The 19,228-nt window shown below is 36.2% G+C and overlaps 1 protein-coding gene across 12 annotated transcripts in view; it reads left to right on the top strand.

Annotated features, from left to right (window-relative positions):
* Window positions 1-19,228, top strand: part of ARB2A (ARB2 cotranscriptional regulator A) — a gene marked incomplete at its 5' end in the record, with an annotated part of 224,307 nt that overhangs the window by 30,418 nt on the left and 174,661 nt on the right. The window lies entirely within an intron of this gene.

Raw genomic sequence — 19,228 nt, 5'->3', positions numbered from 1 at the left:
TAACAAGCGATCACTTTCTGAGAACTGTGTATAAAGCTTTTTAAATGACCATACAAGGTTCTAAGAGTTCAAGGGAGCCTCTTTTTAATGGGCTAATTTGGGGGATTAGTGTATACAATTCTGGATATATAAGTTATTTTAATGCATATCAAATGTGTCCTTATTGTTTTATTTTCAAGTCATGCATGCAATTTCTGTTGTGTTTCAGAATCTTTAAATGTTGTATTGAAATTCATTGTTGCACGTATGGTTTAAAACAGAGAAATTAATATAATAATTTGTTAAATTGGACCTTTTTTTAAAAAAAGAATTTGTTTTACTAGCTTAAAAGGTTTACTTTAGTTCTGTCTCAAATAAAAATTTTGTCTACTTATTATAAAAAGTTGATCTTAGAAGCTCCTATGGTTTTATAAAGAAATGCATTTAAATACAGTATGTTTCTATAAAGTATACTAGTGAACCAAGTGGTCTGTCAGATGCTTGCATTGCCATGTTTTATAGTAATGTGTTGCTATTGATTTATGTAGGTCAAATTCTGTGACTGATTTTATAATACCCCACTACAAGGATTTTCTGATTAGTGGCAATTAAGTTTCTAATAAATTGATAATAAAACTTAATTTTCTTGGATTTTCTAAAAATCCGTCCTTTGCCACGCTTCTATTAACAAAATCCAGCAATAAAATTAACAGAAAAATAACAATGCAATACTTTTCATCAAGTAATAACAAAGCTAATTATTAGTATCTACAAAAAATCAACACATGCTGACCCAATTCAACTCAAATCACTCAGAAAGAGCATGAAATAACAGGAGGAGATAATAATAAGATAATAGTAAGAGGCATGAAGATAAGATACCAAGATGGCAGATTAGGTTTAGGGAAAATAAAATTATATCCACTTCACCTATAGTGACTACCTCAGCTGACAAACATTTACAAATACACAGGTAATAAAAAAAATCATTTTTCAGTTAATGTATGCATTTACGACAAAATTCATACACCTGACAACTATTCATGCCAGAGTGAATAATTGTGGTATAGGTGTATGAGAGAGCTTTATCTGAATAAGGCTGCACCAAGCACTGATCATTGCAGTCTCCCTCTCTCTCTCTTAGTCACATGATCATTTAGCAACCCTTTTGCTTTACGATCTGGTCACTGCATCAGAACTTGGTCACTAAATAAGGATGGGTGTATAAAATATGCCTTTATGAGCAATAACTACTCCATAAGGAAAATTTGACAAGAAGTGAAAATTCTAAAATTTAATTCTAGCAAGCAAAAATACAGTGCACCAGTCATTGTACCCATATAATACGATGGATTCCGTGGAACCCCAGGATTATATGAGGACTTGAATGAATTCCATGGGACTGGAGGCAGGACATTGTGCAAGGGACTAAGGGAATAAAACTCACTTCTCTCTGCAAGAAATGAAGCCTTCTGTCCCCCTTAGTTCCATTGTGGGGATCTTAATCACTCAGATATAACAGAAGGGCAAGAATTGTTAGCTGACTTTCAGAAGCACCAGCCCTGTTTATCAGGGATTCATGAAAAAGTCTGCTCCCTTACCATGCTTGATATCCTTTATATTCGTTTTATGAAGATAGAATTATTTAGGATGTATGTTTTTTAATTCTTAATAGCTAAAATGAATATGAATCAGAATCTTTTACGATAAAACTAGAAGATGAAGAATGTGCTAACCAAGAAAAGATAGCAAACAGTTGTATGTAATAAAAAATATAATTCAATTTTTAAACAAGCCTTAATTGCACAGAATCATATTGCACAGAGATCTGATTCAGAGATTTAGAATATGTACATTTCTACTGAATCGGAGGCTAAATCAGTCTTTATGTTTCCTGTACAATATCAACTAAGATACTTCAGTTGTTCATATAATTGAATAATTGATTTAGCCTCTAATTTTTTTCTAATATTCTCAGAATTATGGGATTTTCCAAAGCTGCATCAGATAAAAAACACAAAATGTAATAATTGCTTTAACTTATTATATTGTCATCCTGCAGTTGTTTGCAGTTTATATTCCTTTTGTAACCTCAGAGCATGTTAAAAACGTAATGAGCACTTTGTTGAACCAGTGTCTTCACCTCATTTTTGGCACAATCATTTTTTAAAAAGAATGTTTTAAAAAGAAATATCTGCCAGTTTAAATGATAAATATCCACTAGAGTCAATTTCTTATGAGAAAGAGATTCAAATTTAAGTCTCCTTCTCAATAGTACAAGACTTTTTTCCCTTTGGTTCTGGGAATACAATTAAATTCCAATTAAAATAAGAGCCAAGTAGGCTTTCAGAGGAGTCAAATAATTACTATTTAATCCTTGATGTTCTCTTGAGTTTGGCTGGGATTTATTTTAAGATATTTCATTACCTAACGAGGTAATATCATTAATGCTAGTGACTAGATATACAGTGGTCCTTCAGTACTCATGCTTATTTTCTGGGAGACGCATCGAGTACTAAAAAGGACGAGTAGCAAACAAACCATGCAACTTAACATGTGAACCTTTGTTTCATCTGGGAAGGACTTCCTATCTGTTACTTATGTAAGTGACCTTGTTAGTATGACAGACTTCCTGTTACCTTCTACAGCTGTCCCCCACTTCCTTTTCCAGCAACCTTCCCAGCATGACCAACTTCCTATCCACCCTCTGTGCCTGTTCCCCACTTCCTTTTGTAGTGTATCTTGTTCCAAACAAAGATGAGTACCGATACAACATTTTCATGTCAAAATGTGTATAAGGTTTTAGAAAATAACTGTCGTTTTTGCATATTTCCATAAAATCTTTTTTGTTGATTGGTAATATATGAGATTCATTCCAGTCTATTGTATATCCAGAAAAATCTGTCATAGTATACAATAATAGGTAAAGCATTTTGGTAATTACTAGTAAGGCCTGACATATCATTTGTGTATAATAATAACATGTATTCAATTCCAGCCACTAGTATACTTTGAATACAAAGATTCCAGAATCAAATTAAAACAATTGTATATAAAGAATCCTTGACAAGTTGTATGATACATCTTAACTTGTAGTTGATAATGTAATTTGTAAGAACTTGAGCAGAAGGAATAAAATCAAGAAATAATGAGAAATCCATTTTGTTTCTCACCATAGGCTCCAGAAATTTACTCTGTACATGTTAAAGCTTTTTGCATAGCTAACATAGCCATGACTGTCATTTCAAGATCTCAGGGTGAATTGCTGAAATATACACTAATAATATAATATTAGATTAGAGGCTTGGTATCTCTCATAAAATCAGATTGTGCAGAATATATTATTTATTTGATTTATTTGTATAATGCAAAGTCAACGATTCATGACACTTTACACTTTTAAAAAATATAAATTAAACCACAACATCAATACAAAATAAAGCAGACTATATAACACACTGCAGTAATATACAGTAGTATAATAGTATTAACCTGCCTTGGGTCACATCAGCTGTCAAAGGACCTATGGAATAGTTTTGCCTTAGCAACCTTCATAAAACACACCAGAGTCGACACAAATATGACTTCTGGGGTAGGGAAACTATTATAAAAGAATATCTGCTCTAATCCTGTTTGTTCCTGTGTTTTTTACCTCCATGAATTCATTTATCTTACAATGGCTTTACTTTGCAGAAAACCCTATAGTATATTTACACAGAATGTCCATATAATATATTTTGTCTTAAAATACGCTTCTATACACTTTTGGAGTTTTGGAGGCTTACATTAATTTATACTAATTGTTATATTATTAGTTGGGGTAGGTAATCATTTTATGCATTGATAAATGGAGAAATACTGTACAGTCTTGTTCTTGTACACAAAGATTTTCTTCTCTCTTTTCAGCCCACACACATTCTACATTTTTATTACAAACAGATTTTGTGGATATATGAATGTTGGGGGAAGGGGAAAGAGGGTAATGAGACTAAGTAAGAGTTCCATTGCCAGAAAAACCTCTTTCATCTCAACCAGTAAGATACAAATATCAAGAAAATAAATTTTATGAAATATGCAGAGCACTAAGTGTCAATTTAAAAAATACATTTTTATTAGGAATACATAGTAGTGTCTGTGAAATTTAGATTAAATTAATGACTTTCCAAAAGATGGCTACATGGATATTTCACACAATTGGTTTTATGTTGAGAATTTGGGTATGCTTAGAAAAAGTGGCTTACGGAAAAGTAAGGAGAATAGTTAAATTCTCATTGACAGACTGTATGAAGCCACATTGGCCCCCAAGCCAGTAGAACAAAACAATGAGATGACAGCTCTAGTGTTTGGAGAGAAGTTATTAATGACAGCTTATTCCTTTATGATTTCAACTCTTGACAGAAGACAGGTCTGCTTGTTGCATCACGGCAGATGTATCATTACCTCCTGGCCCTGTCATGACTGAATTGGAATAAAACCACTTGCAGTTCTGAAAATCCAATTACTTTGTGGAAGTTTGGGAACACTGCTATGATTCATGTGCAAAGTAGTATAAGTCTCATTGCAGTAACTGTACTTGAATTTTAATAGTGGTGTGAAGTTTCAGATTTTGAAGATAATGGGAATAAATACATGATGGTCTTTTCTCTGATCATTAGTGAATCTGTGTTATAATAGGATATGATTTGTAGCATTGTTTAGTTAGTATTCCTGCACAGTCTTGATGTTTTTAAAAGTATTTCTACAGTTTTAATAACTCATATTTAAATATGGAAAATATCCTAGCAACTCATATTTTTATTGTTTTAAGAATTGAGGCGGTATTTTCCTTAATTCTTTTGGACATTAGAATTCTGCAACATTAATACTTTGTATGGGATACCTTATAGCATGGGTGTCAAACTCGCCACGTCACGTGACATGTCATGACATATTGTGACTTTTTTTGCATTGCCAGAGCTGAGGTGGGTGCAGCCTGTGGGTCGACAGTTTGACACCCCTGTCTTATAGTGATTCTGAATATTAGAGAAGGGGAAATATAGATTTATGTAGGTATATAAAAAGACTTGCTGATTTAGGTATGATTAGAATTTCAGACAAGTGAGATGAGTTTAAATACAGAAAAAGCAAGTATAAAAATTGTGCTTAATTTCTATCATATTGTTTATGTTTAGTCACTCTGAAATATTTTTCAAGACTGTTTTTTTCTCTAACTCTGTCCTATCATAACCATGATTTATGATCCTCCTCCACTTTGTATTTCATTTTAACTGCTGGCCTCTTTTCTGTGCTGCTTCTGCCTTTCATATCATCTGATGTGTCTTAAATTGGTGAATCAAAATTTGGGAAGGAAACAGTGCTTAAGATGTAAAGTAAGTGAATCTCTAGGCAGAAGATAACACTTCTTGCAGTTACAATCAATGCACTTGACACTTTCAAAGGCAAGAGAAACTATAATTTGCTCAAGGGTTAAACTTTTTAAATAACTTCCCCAAGGAAATCTGTCAATAAGACATAATAATTAATTGAACATTTTTATTAGCTTCGCCTAAAATGAAAAAAACCCTTCATGGATTACTGCCTTGTCATGGCGAAGCGGCTTGCGTAATTCCATGAAGCTATGAGCTATGCTGTGCAGGGCCACCCAAGATGGACAGGTCATAGCAGAGAGTTCTGACAAAACCTGATCCACTGGAGAAGGAAATGGCAACCCACTCCAGTATCTTTGCCATGAAAACCCTATGGACAGTACCAAAAGGGAAAATGATATGATGCTGGAAGATGAGCCCCTCAGGTTAGAAGGCGTCCAATATGCTACTGGGGAAGAGCAGAGGGCTAGTACTAGTAGCGCCAGAAAGAATGAAGCGACTGGGTCAAAGCCGAAAGGACGCTCAGCTGTGGATGTATCTGATGGTGAAAGGAAAGTCCGAAGCTGTAAAGATTTTTTCTCCATAGGAACCTGGAATGTAAGATCCATGAATCAAGGAAAGCTGGACGTGGTTAAACAAGAGATGACAAGACTGAACATCGACATCTTAAGAATCAGAAAACTAAAATGGACAGGAATGGGTGAATTTAATTCAGATAACCATCAGGTATACTACTGCGGGCAAGAATCCCTCAGAAGAAATGTCACAGTAGTCCAAGTCTATGCCCCAACCACCAGTGCTGAAGAGGATGAAATTGACCGGTTCTATGAAGCCCTACAGCAACTTATAGAACTAACACCAAAAATGATGTCCTTATCATCATGGGGGATTGGAATCCTAAAGTAGGAAGCCAAAAGATAACCGGAATAACAGGCAGGTTTGGCCTTGGAGTACAAAATGAAGCAGGGCACAGGCTGATAGAATTTTGTCAAGAGAATACGATAGTCATAGCAAACACTCTTTTCCAACAACCCAAGAGACGGCTCTACACATGGACATCACCAGACGGTCAACACAGAAATCAGATTGACTATGTGCTTTGCAGCCAAAGATGGAGAAGCTCTATACAGTCAGTAAAAACAAGACCAGGAGCTGACTGTGGCTCAGACCATGAGCTTCTTGTTGCAAAGTTTAGGCTTAAACTGAAGAAAGTAGGGAAAAGCACTAGGCCACTCAGGTATGAATTAAATCATATCCCTGTTGAATATACAGTAGAGGTGACAAATAGATTTAAGGAATTAGATCTGATAGACAGAGTGCCTGAAGAACTATGGACAGAGGTTCGCAACATTGTACAACAGGTAGCAACTACAACCATCCCAAAGAAAAAGAAATGCAAGAAAGCAAAATGGCTGTCTGAGGAAGCTTTGCAAATAGCTGAGGAAAGGAGGGAAGCGAAAGGCAAGGGAGAAAAAGAAAGATACGCCCAATTGAATGCAGAATTCCAGAGAATAGCTAGAAGAGATAAGAATGCCTTCTTAAATAAACAGTGCAAAGAAATAGAAGAAAACAATAGAATAGGGAGAACCAGAGATCTCTTCAAGAAAATTGGAGAGATGAAGGAAACGTTTAATGCAAAAATGGGGATGATAAAGGACCAAAACGGCAGGGACCTAACAGAGGCAGAAGAGATTAAGAAGAGGTGACAAAATTACAAAGAAGAACTATACAAGAATGAGCTTAATGTCCCTAATAACCACGATGAGGTGGTCACTGACCTCGAGCCAGACATCCTAGAATGTGAAGTGAAGTGGGCCTTAGAAAAGCTGAGCAACAACAAAGCTAGTGGAGGTGACAGTATTCCAGCTAAGCTATTCAAAATCTTAAAAGACGATGCAGTAAAAGTGCTACACTCAATTTGCCAGCAAATTTGGAAAACTCAACAGTGGCCACAGGATTGGAAAAGATCAGTTTACATTCCAATTCCAAAGAAAGGCAGTGCCAAAGAATGTTCAAACTATCGCACCATTGCACTCATTTCACATGCTAGTAAAATTATGTTTAAAATCCTACAAGCTAGACTCCAGCAGTATGTGGTTCGAGAACTACCAGAAGAACAGGCAGGATTTCGAAGAGGCAGAGGAACTAGAGATCAAATTGCCAACATATGCTGGATCATGGAGAAAGCTAGGGAGTTCCAGAAAAACATCTACTTCTGCTTCATTGACTATGCTAAAGCATTTGATTGTGTGGATCACAACAAACTGTGGCAAGTTCTTAAAGAGATGGGAGTACCAGACCATCTTATTTGTCTCTTGAGAAACCTATATGTGGGTCAAGAAGCAATAGTGAGAACTGGACACAGAACCACTGATTGGTTCAAAATTGGGAAAGGAGTCCGGCAAGGCTGTATACTGTCCCCTGCCTATTATGCAGAACACATCATGAGAAAGGCAGGGCTAGATGAATCAAAAGTTGGAATTAAGATTGCCGGAAGAAATATCAACAACCTAAGATATGCAGATGATTTTACTCTAATGGCAGAAAGTGAAGAAGAACTAAAGAGCCTCTTGTTGCGGGTGAAGAAGGAGAGTGGAAAACTTGGGTTGAAACTTAACATTAAGAAAACCAAGATCATTGCATCCGGCCCTCTCAATTCCTGGCAAATAGATGGGGAAGAAATGGAGGTAGTGACAGTTTTTATTTTCCTAGGCTCCAAGATCACCGCAGACGGGGACTGCAGCCAAAATATTAAAAGATGCTTGCTCCTGGGGAGGAAAGCCATGGCAAATCTAGACAGCACACTAAAAAGCAGAGACATCAACCTGCCAACAAAAGTGCGTATAGTCAAGGCTATGGTCTTCCCAGTTGCAATGTATGGCTGTGAAAGTTGGACCATAAGAAAGGCTGAGCGCCAAAGAATTGAGGCCTTTGAACTATGGTGCTGGAGAAGACTCCTGCGAGTCCCTTGGACTGCAAGGTGATCAAACCGGTCAGTCCTAGAGGAGATCAACCCTGACTGCTCTTTAGAAGGTCAGATCCTGAAGTTGAAACTCAAATACTTTGGCCACCTAATGAGAAGGAAGGACTCACTGGAGAAGAGCCTAATGCTGGGAAAGATTGAGGGCAATAGAAGAAGGGGACGACAGAGAATGAGGTGGCTGGATGGAGTTACTGAAGCAGTAGGCGTGTGCTTAAATGGACTCCAGAAGATGGTAGAGGACAGGAAGGCCTGGAGGAACGTTGTCCATGTGGTCGCGATGGGTAGGAGACGACTTCGCAGCTAACAACAACAACAGCAAAATGAAAAAAGGTAGTCCTTTTATTTATGAATCTTTAATCTTTTGTCTACATTCTTATTTTTTTAATAAAAATTGAAATCTTTCTGCTGTGTGAAGGTGTAATAAAATAATCTTTGTTCTTTCTGTAATCAATACTCATGTTTCTTTTCATATACATGACAGAATGCATTATCACTAAATACAATGTAGAACTAATACAAATTATTTTTGTTGCAGAAAGTTTAGTGAGATTTAAATGGATATTTGTACTGATGAAGATTACATGCAATATGAAACATGTAGGGGCGAAAATGCGACGGTAACTCATTTTGAAATATCTACTACTTTGTTTGAATGTAGAGTTTTCTGTTTCCTTCAACATTTGACATGAAATACATAAATTCTCAGAAGTACATAAATTCCTCAAAGTAATACCTGAAATACACTAAATATGGGTTACTTAATGCAAGCATAGTTCAGTGTGAACATCTGAAATAAGAATAAGATTAATAACAGCTAACACAGAGATTTCATGTTTTCTACTGGTTAGAATTTCAGATAGAACTGGTGGCTGTATTTATAGTATAGAACAGAGATCCCCAACCTTTTGGGCACCAGGGACCAACTCCGTAGAGAGGTTTTTCCGCAGACCAGAGGGAGCATGGTTTCATGTACTGTCTGCATCTGCAGATGGGGCTTTGCTTGTTTGCACAGACCAGTTTCTGGCATGCCACGGCCCAGTGCTGGTCTACAGACCGGGGGTTGGGGACCCCTGCTATAGAAGGTATAACAATTTGCAGAGGATTTTGTTGAGGTTGAGATTTGTGCATGCTATTAAGATTCTGCTTTCCAAAGGTATGTGGGTACCTTCAGGCAATGAACTAGTGCTTCATTTTCTTTCACAGTGCTTCAGGAAGGATTTGCATTTCGGCTTTTAATGGTCAAAGCCAGTCCATAGGATGTGGTTTGAAAACTGGAGATGGCAGCTGGAATAGTGTGGTTCAAGTTTTTCCTGTTTTTAATGTGCATTGCATGCGAAAACAGTTGGAGCTTAGATCACACTGTCACAGGTTAATTTTTTTTGTCATACCCTATGGATTCCCCTATATGTAAAACTCCTAAATAATCCCCTTCTGTTAATTTTGGATCTGGGAAAGTCACAAGAATTTTAATGCAAATACTTTGGTAATTCTGCTCCCATATGAAAAGTGGAAAGGAGGACTATTTGTTGTCTTGTTCTCTGTGGAGCTGCATCATCTACACCATTGCATCATCTACACCATTAATAAATTTTGCAAGAATTTATTAATAATAAGTCTTTATTGATTAGCCCTTGGGCCATATCAAAGTGCAAAGTTCCAGCAACAAATTGTTACTAAAATTTGATAAAGGCAATTTAAAATGGTATTTGATAAAATATAATTTAAAATGGAATTAAAATAAAATACAATTTAAGATGTAATAGTAATAAAATACAATCTAAAATGAAATTTTAATAATGTACAATAGATAAAATATAACATTATATTTCGGAGTCACCCTTGCAATCTACCCCAATCAGTCCCACATATGCAGATTTCAACCGGATCATTTTGTTTAAGTACTGTGCTACGTTAAATGTTATTTTCAAGTTCTGGCCGGACATAAGGTAAGTTATTTTGATATGGGGATCCCAGTGGGTCATTCACTTGGTATATAGACCAAGATACCTGTCTCTCACCCTCTTATACAGGCAACAGTCAAATAGGATGTGAGCCAGGTCCTCTACCTCTGCCGCTCCGCAAATGCAGAGACGCTCATTGTACGGTATAACATGAAATCTCCCATATCTGACCATTGTGTCAAGCTGTTTGAATCTCGCTCTCGTAAATATCTCCCTAAGATGTTTGGGGAGTTGTAACCTCAAATAACTGTCTACTTGAAAAGTATGTTTGTATTTATTCAGCCATTTCAAGTTACCCACCTTACTAAGGATAGCTATATCAGTTTGTCCTTCTATATCCTTAATTCTTTGGGCAACTCTTTTTTTGGATTGTTCTCCTGTTACACAAGAGACAGGAAGGCCACAGCTTCTTACAAAATTTGTTAGTTTGGTGATCCAGGAGATTTGTGATTGTAGTTTTATTTGCTCTAGTAGGCATAATTTGGGGAGTCTGTCAGTCTCCATTTCATTAACTTTGCACCAGTAGTTATAAGCTCTAATTTTAGATAATGCCTGAATTGTATGAATTCCCAATTCAGTTCTAACTGCTGCAGCAGATGTTCTTGGATTTACACCCAAAATACATCTCAAATGCTGGGACTGTGTTTGTTCTAGGACTGTGGTTGAGTAAAGACCCCAAATTTCTGCTCCATACAAGAGCATTGTGGTAACCTTAGCCTTATAAACCTTGATTAATGGGGCTAGGGACCCTGGGTAACTATGGTTCTTTAGTTTGAGCAATAAATTCAAACGGGCTTTTGCTCTAAATGTATTACATTGATGATGACAGGCCCAAGATCCAGTCCTGGAAAAAGTTACGCCCAAATATACAAAGATGTTAGCCTGTTCAATTGGTTCACCATCTAATTGCCACTTATGTCTCTGATGGTTTCTTCCAAACACCGTTATTTTTGATTTAGATTTGCTAATGATTAGGGAGTTATCCTGGCAATAAGAGCTGAATCTTCTTAATAGCCTACGTAATCCTACTTGTGAGTATGATAATAAAATCATACCATCAGCATAAAGCAAGCTGTTACAGTAAGTATTTAGGATCATCGGCATGTGTACCATGGTATCCTTCATTAACCCTGGCAATTCATTGATATATAAACTAAATAATAATGGGGCCAGGATACACCCTTACCTTATCCCTTTATTTGTGTGAATCCTGTTAGTCAGGGCCCCATTAACCCCATACCGCACCCTCAAACAGGTACTTCTGTAAAGGGCTTTAATCAAAGCCAGGAGTCTGGTTTCTATTTTAAGCTCATACAGAGAGGGACCCAGTCTAGTGGGGTGGTCTAATAATACCACTATGGACTGAGGGTACAGTATAGATATATCTTATAGGATAACTTCCAAGCCCATCCAATATTCGACATTATAGTGCTGGGATGTACTTGGAGGAATATTCACATTTACCAATATTAACTCAAACTGGTCATATTAAAATTTGACAGCTAGAAAGTATGGATACTTATCTTGTTATATAATTTCTCTCCCTGCCATTGCAACTCTTGCTTTATAAGAATGCATAGCCCACCAGAAGGTCTCCCTTTGTTCTTTGTTTTTTGGGCAGGGGAGGCCCATCCCTGAAACTCTGGCAATTGTACTGGTTCGTCCACTTCGGTTAGCTAGGTTTCTTGAAAGGCTATTACGTCAAACCTAGAGAGGAAGCTCATTAGTCCACTATCAACCATCCCTTTCCAGCCAGCTATGTTCCAGGTCATCAACTGTATGGGGTTCTCAGAGGCAAGGTGGTCTGGCTTGGTTGATTGGCTAGATGGTAAAAATGCCAGGTGTCAAGTTTATTAAAATTTCTCAGAATGAATAAGCCATGAATCAGATTTCTGGCAAAGAGTTTTATAAAGTTTCTTTGGCAGACCTGTAATCCTGAAGACTGTCAGTTTATAATACAATTCATTTTATTCTATATTATAAATATTTAATAATTGGCTAAGATTTCTCATAGCTGTTTAAACCCCAATCCCAATGAACCATGTTAATATATTTAGGATTTTCTGTAGCTACTAAAGCAAAAATAAGACATGAAATTCAACAGATAAAAATATGATGATTAAAACTATTGAAAATATAGCTGAAAAACATTCTTTTATCTATTAGAATATTAGTTCTGGAATAAAAATCAAGTATTTCTTATCTTCTATGGCAAAATCTTTGCTGTAACTAATTATGAAATAAATCTGCCATAGGGATTCTCATGCAAAAATTATGTAATATCATAATCTTCTGAAAACAATGTCTTAAATATAATCTGTCATCTTTGATTTAAAAATCCTTTTTAAAATCTAATAACACAAGAACAAACTGTAGGTGTTGATAATTGTCTTTTTTTCTTCAAATTACCAACTTACAACATGAAAACATTTCCAGTGAGACATGTAATAGGTCATTTGCAGCTGCAGGCATTTTTTCTCCTTCAGGATGGGCTTGTTTAGTTTCTCTCACTTTCTGCCTGTGGCACTGTATAGTGAAATTCAGACATGTTCTTCTCCTCCAGGGAATCTCTAGGGTTGAGGATAATTTATACAAAATTAATAAAAAGTGCTGCTTTTCCCTTATAAACATTCCAATGCTATTGCTATAATTTTTTTGCAATAAAAACATTATCTATAAAATGTGTTACATGAAAGTAATATCCCTGCATTCAAATTTAGAAAGTAAAAAATTATCTTATGGAGAGGGAACATCTGATTAAGAGACATTACAGATGATTCCCAAGCCCAGGTAGTGAAATCCACTGAATAATAATGTTGAAAATGTTGTTAAGAAATGTGTGGACAGTAGTCATGCTAAGAAAAATATTCCCAAAATGTAGTGACTTAGCAAGGTGATTACCAAATCTCAAAACTATCCATCAACTTTGCATAATATAAATTTTCCATTTTGTAAAGGTGAATTATACTTATCCAAATGTATTTATGAAATAAAAATTCCGTAATTCTCACTATAATCACCTAAGATTTGAACCACATCACTATGACTTGTCATAATGTTAGAAAATGTTAGAAAATCTTGGCTTTGACGCATTCTGAAAAGTTTCCTGGGAACTCTTTTTCCCCAACATTATATTTTCAGGAGGGGTACCTGTTTTAATGTAAAAAAAGGTGAAAGGAAATAAATAGCTGGATCATTTGCAGTTTATAAAGTTATATTGTAACTAATATTGTTGAGTTCTTTGTCTAGGAAAGAAAACTATGTTAATAGAGTGAATTTGAAATTCTTTTACATTGGCAATTAATATTTTAAGTTGATTAAATGCCAGGTTGGTAAATATTAAGGCAGCCTTAGTTTTCCTTGGACTTGGTCATAATCAGAAGTCCAGAGAAGTGAGCCAAAATGTAGTCTGAATTACAGAGGGTCATAGTGTTGTAGTGAAATCATCAATTGGTATGGCTTAAAAAGAAGCAGAGGGTTTCTGGTGAAGGGAAGAGTTGTTCCAAATAGGGAATTCTGGGCAGCAACAACTCTTAAATGGAATTTGCAGCAGATACAGATAATCGAGGGGCACCTTTGCCATGTAAGAAATCTCACATCTCTTCTGCTCTGTGTGTTTTAGTCCTGAACCCCCTCCCCCCTGTACTGTAGCTTCCAGGTGATGTGAATGTTTCTCAGCCTCTGGGAGCCTGAGCTGACATCACAAGTAAAGGTCAAGCTACAGCTTTAGAAAATTCTGGAAGAAATGAACTATCTGTACTCTTCAGTCAGAGTTCATGGTGGGCCATATTCTTATGACAGCATTGATCTCTCTAGCGTAGCAGGAGTGGGGTGGTCTGATCATCCTTTCTGTCCTCAATCTCCCAGTGATTCTCAATACTTCCGACATGGTATCCTTTTAGAATGACTATAGGGATTGATCGTGAGGGATATGGTGATCTCCCCTTTTCTCCAAATTTCAGTTGATATAAATGGAGAACAAATTAAACCCCAAATCCTTGATCTCTTGCTTGTGACAGAACCTGATTCTCTTGTCTCCTATTTAACACCTATATGAAGCCACTGGATAAGCACATCTGTCAGCAGAGGAGCAGGAGCCATCAGTACACTTGTGATACCTAGCTATGTATCTCAACCCAGGCTGTATGAGTAATTTTGTCAAGGCATTGTTCCAGTGCATAAAGGTTGTGGGGGAAGGAATAGACTTAAAATCAACCCTATCAAGGTTAAGTGGCTATGGACACTATGGATCCATGGAGCTTCCAGTTCTAGTTTGAAATGGAGTAGCAGTTCCCCAGATGGAACTGATATGCAATTTGACGGCCTTCTTGGATTTTTAGTTCCATTTCAAAGAGGAGTTAGCAACTGAGGTGTGGGAGGCTTTGCAGAGATTCTTTTGTGTGCCAATTGTGCTTAATACTGGACTGAGAGCCTCTTCTATGTGGTGCTGTTCAATTTCTTTGCTTCTCATTGTATTCTATACATCTCCCAAGAAGATGATTGGCTTTATAAATGTGACTAGGTAATCAATCAAAAATAAAATCTGTAAAATTGGAGGCCATTTCCGGGCAGATACCGCTTCACTTCTGAGAGGGAGGAACCTTGGAGGGAAGTGTCTGTAGTTTTTTACAAGGTGAACTGATTCATTTTTCACCTTAATCTTTAGTTTCTTTTATAACTGAGCAAGCAATTTCATGTAATCCTTCTTTTCTTCCTGTTGTATCATTTTCCATTCCATCATCTGTTAAAACTATTTTTAACAACAACAAAAAGATTTTGTATTACCAGAAAGGAGAGGATAATTAAAATGTTTGCATTTTCCATGCTTTACACTCAGTGTACTAAACGTTATCTAGCCTTTGTAATGCTGCTTTTGAAAAAATGATACTTGATGGGCTATGCTGACTCTTGGAATCAATGAAATATTTAAATTTCATGTGGAGATCTGAAATGAACTATTTCTTATAAGGAGCAATGTTATTTGTCCTGCTTATTCCTAGCCCAGTGGTGGTGAACCTATGGCACACGTGCCAGAGGCGGCACTCAGAGCCCTCTCTGTGGGCACGCGTGCCGTTGCCCCAGCAGAGTTCACCAGAGTAGTGAGCACGTGGTGTTTGGAAGCGACAGGGCAGGAAGTGGGCAAGCAAGCAGCGTTGGCCCGCGGAGATGCCCTGGAGATGGTGAGGGACTGGCCTCCACAGCCCTGTCCCTGGCCATGCTCACCCAGTCTGCCATGACCACTGCAGCCACGCCCACCCACCCACCCCAAGGGCATCACAATGCTGATGCAGCCCTGGCACTTTGCAATAAATAAGTGGGTTTTGGGTTGCAGTTTGGGCACTTGGTCTCTAAAAGGTTCGCCATCACTGTCCTAGCCTGTCTAGAAGGCTCAGGTTGAAATCTGATGGATAGAAAGGGGAATTTTGTGGTAGATACTCTATACAGGTAGTCCTTGACTTATTACCGCAATTGAGCCCAAAATATCTGTTGTTAAGCAAGGCAGTTATTAAGTTAGTTTTGCTCCATTTTACGACCTTTTTGCCAGAGTTGTTAAATGAATCATTTATTTATTTTTTATTTATTTTAATTCCATTTATATCCCGCCCTTCTCCGAAGACTCAGGGCGGCTTACAAGCTTAGCAGTAGCCTTCATTCTATGTATATGCCTGCTTATTAGGGCTTTCACATACACCCCAAGCGGCATTATTACAAAGTCAGCTTAATTGCCCCCAACAATCTGGGTCCTCATGAAGTCATGAAGTCATGAAGTGAATTTGGCTTCTTTCATTAACTTTGTTGTAAGCCAGCTGGAAAGGTTACAAATAATGATCACATGACCCCGGTACAGTGCAGCTGTAATAAATATAGGCCACTTGTTAAGCTCCTGAATTTTGATCATGCGACCATGGGATGCTGCAATGGTCATAAGTGTGAAACTGGTCACGAGTTCCTTTTTTCAGTGCCATTGCAACTTTTCTTTAAACTTTCATGCTAACCCTGCAGCAGTTAAAGTTTCAATTTAAAGCTGAAAAACGATTGAAAGTAGATAATTCATGGATGGAGTATAGTTTTCTATTTTGAATTAGAAGTCAATGTATTTATCTCGTAGTAAAACCAAACAGAGTATTTGATGATAACTTTATTGTCACTTTGAATGTACACCAATCGGCATACATCAAAATGAAATTTCGTAAGCTAGACAGATTAATATTCTAGGTCAGGGAATATGAGTTTTGGTAATGCTGTTAGGCAACACCACACAGAGAGTGAATGCTTAAAATACTTTCTTAAGTTTCTGCAATTTTCACGAACTTTTAATGCAACTTCACAAGAATTGGAAAAACTACTTTAATTTCCCCAACAGGATAATTATTGCATATACTGATTTTTTTAATGTTCACTAAAAACGTTAGCCATAGTTGAAATTATGTTCAGTTCCTTCAGCCTCTTTATAGGATTTGGTTTCTAGTACCTGATTGTTATTAATTTTGTCATCTGAACTTGTTTCAGAGTGTTTAAATCAAACTTAAAGCATGATATCCAGAATTGGATGCAGTACTTGGATCAATGTAGAATAAACTGTAAAAAAAACCCCCAAGATTATACATTCTCTTTACTGCAGTATTCTTACTATTTCCACTCCCTTGACTTAAGTCTTCTCTATAGATTAGTATCATTTCAAGAATAGCTGATTGTTGCACGTCTTCTTTCTGAAAGACAAAGTTGTCAGCAAGACAAATAAGACATTTTCTGCAAGGACCAGGTTTGAAAGACTTTGGCTCCCGGCAGATGAAAGGATAATTAAAGTTCCTTGTCACTGTTACTTCATACAGTACAGCATTGCCACTAAGATTTTCTGTGTTTCTTGCTTCTTGATATTTATTCATTTGTTTTGAAGTCTTCCTTATGGAGAATTGTTTTCACTGTCAGTTTCTGTTGTAGAACAAGTTATTTTTGAACTGATAAATCTTCTCTGTCTCATCAGATAAGTTTGCTGATGTGTGTGTTTGTTACGCCAAACTTTTGTCATTTTGTTCAAGGACTGCTACAAATTTACACTGGTTAAACTGGGTACAAATAGATGGCAGGGTCTTCTCAGACAGAAAGACAAATGAGCCATGAACATTGCAAGGCATCACTCCTGTTTCGTCTTCTCTCCTGTTTCTTAAATCACCACCAGTATATTTTTATCTTGTTCCTTTCTCAGCTATAGACTATTTGGAAGGAAAATTGGCTATGCATTCTGTCCTAAACTTGCTCACCAATCTTCACTGGAAAATTATTTTTAATGATTTCCTTTTACTTGCTTGCTATGCTATGAGGGTTTAGCAAAATTAAAACCCAGTTTTTACAGACTTCCTTTTTTTGGTTTATAATGTTTATAAAGTGTTTCTTTAAGAAGAATTTTGTTTTTATTATACAAAAGTGGGAAAGTCAGCCTAATGCAGTTTTAAGTGGTGACTTCTTTCTAGGCTAATCTTCCAGGATATATAGTCCAGTAAAAAGTTGTTGCTACACTTAAAATTGTGAGAAAACCTCTAAATCATAAACATTATAGGGTTCTTAGTTCATGTAATTATTTTTTTATATAGCCATGCACAAAAAAGTTTGGACATTCCTTAATCTGGTGAATTTATGATCTAAAATCAACCTTATTTTAATCCTCAGTTTCACTGGAAAAATCAGTAACGTAAAAATATTAATAAATGTGCTAAACCTGCAAAAAATCTTTTGAGTTTGGGATTCTAAATTGAAAGCTAACCATTTCTAAATCTTGGATATATTTGCATGATCCACTAAGTAAAGTCTGATGCAAATCTTGTATAAATTGCTGACATATAGATGAGCAGACATAGCTAGCCATTCGCTTTATTATTCACAAATATCTCAGTTTTCTGTTTACTTTGACTACTTTTCTGTTTCTTTTATTTAAATTAAAACAAACACAACAGTTCTATTATCATTGCATACGAAGTAAAGGAAGGATCCATTCTGGGTCGGTCACCAGGACCAGAGGATTTCTCTTCTGAGCCCGTCCTCAGGGAATGTCTCTCTAAGTTAAGGAAAGCTGGTATCTTATTTTACTACAACATGTAAACAAATGTGTTTTAAGAAAGTATGCTTAACATTTGGATAATGAAGTGGGCAGCATATAAATCAAATAAATACCTGGTTAGTAGTGCAGATGAAACGAATTGCAACCATTTTGCTTGTATTTTTTCTGTTTTGTTGAGATTAGTTAATTCATATTCATCACCATTTTGATTAGTTTTGAATATTCAACCTGAAAAAAACAAAGCTTTTCGGCTGAAAAAAAGGATCATAGTCTAACTTTTTTGAGCAAATTGGTAGCTGTTTAGCTGGAATAAAAATGTCTGATATGAAAATTAAAACTTGATGGAATGGACTGAAATGTGGACAACTGGAAAGAAGAGAATCAGAGCAGATATAGTACTGAATGGGCAAAAAGTCCAAGACAATAATGAAGGAAAGAGATTGGATAACCAGAAGAATCAGATGTAACTAATATCCTAGAAAATATAAAAGTTTAGGCTAGGAGTCAACAAAATAAAAAATAACCAGGTCACAAGTTAACTTGTGAACTTTTCAAGAGAAGCATGGTATAAAGATATAATCATCAGTATCCTTTTAAGTACATAGAGACAGAGTTAAATTTTAGGAACGGATTTAAAATCTCTCACACATTTTTGGAAAAAAATATATTTAGCACTTACAAAGTCTATACTACAAATCCAATTAATTTTATGTTTCATGAAATATATTTTTAAACATTAAAAATAGTTAATGATTAGAACTGAAATATTGGTTGCGAACTATTTTGTCAGTTTGTTCTATGACAACGAATGAATGAATGAATAAAACTAAATTAAAATGAATATTTACAAGTTGACTAATGTCATATTCTTAAAATATTCTTA

The sequence above is a fragment of the Vipera berus genome (assembly GCF_964194415.1).
Source record: "Vipera berus genome assembly, chromosome: 2".
Taxonomy (NCBI): domain Eukaryota; kingdom Metazoa; phylum Chordata; class Lepidosauria; order Squamata; family Viperidae; genus Vipera; species Vipera berus.
Note: the sequence above shows the minus strand (reverse complement) of the source record. Positions and strands in the feature narration are given on the sequence as shown.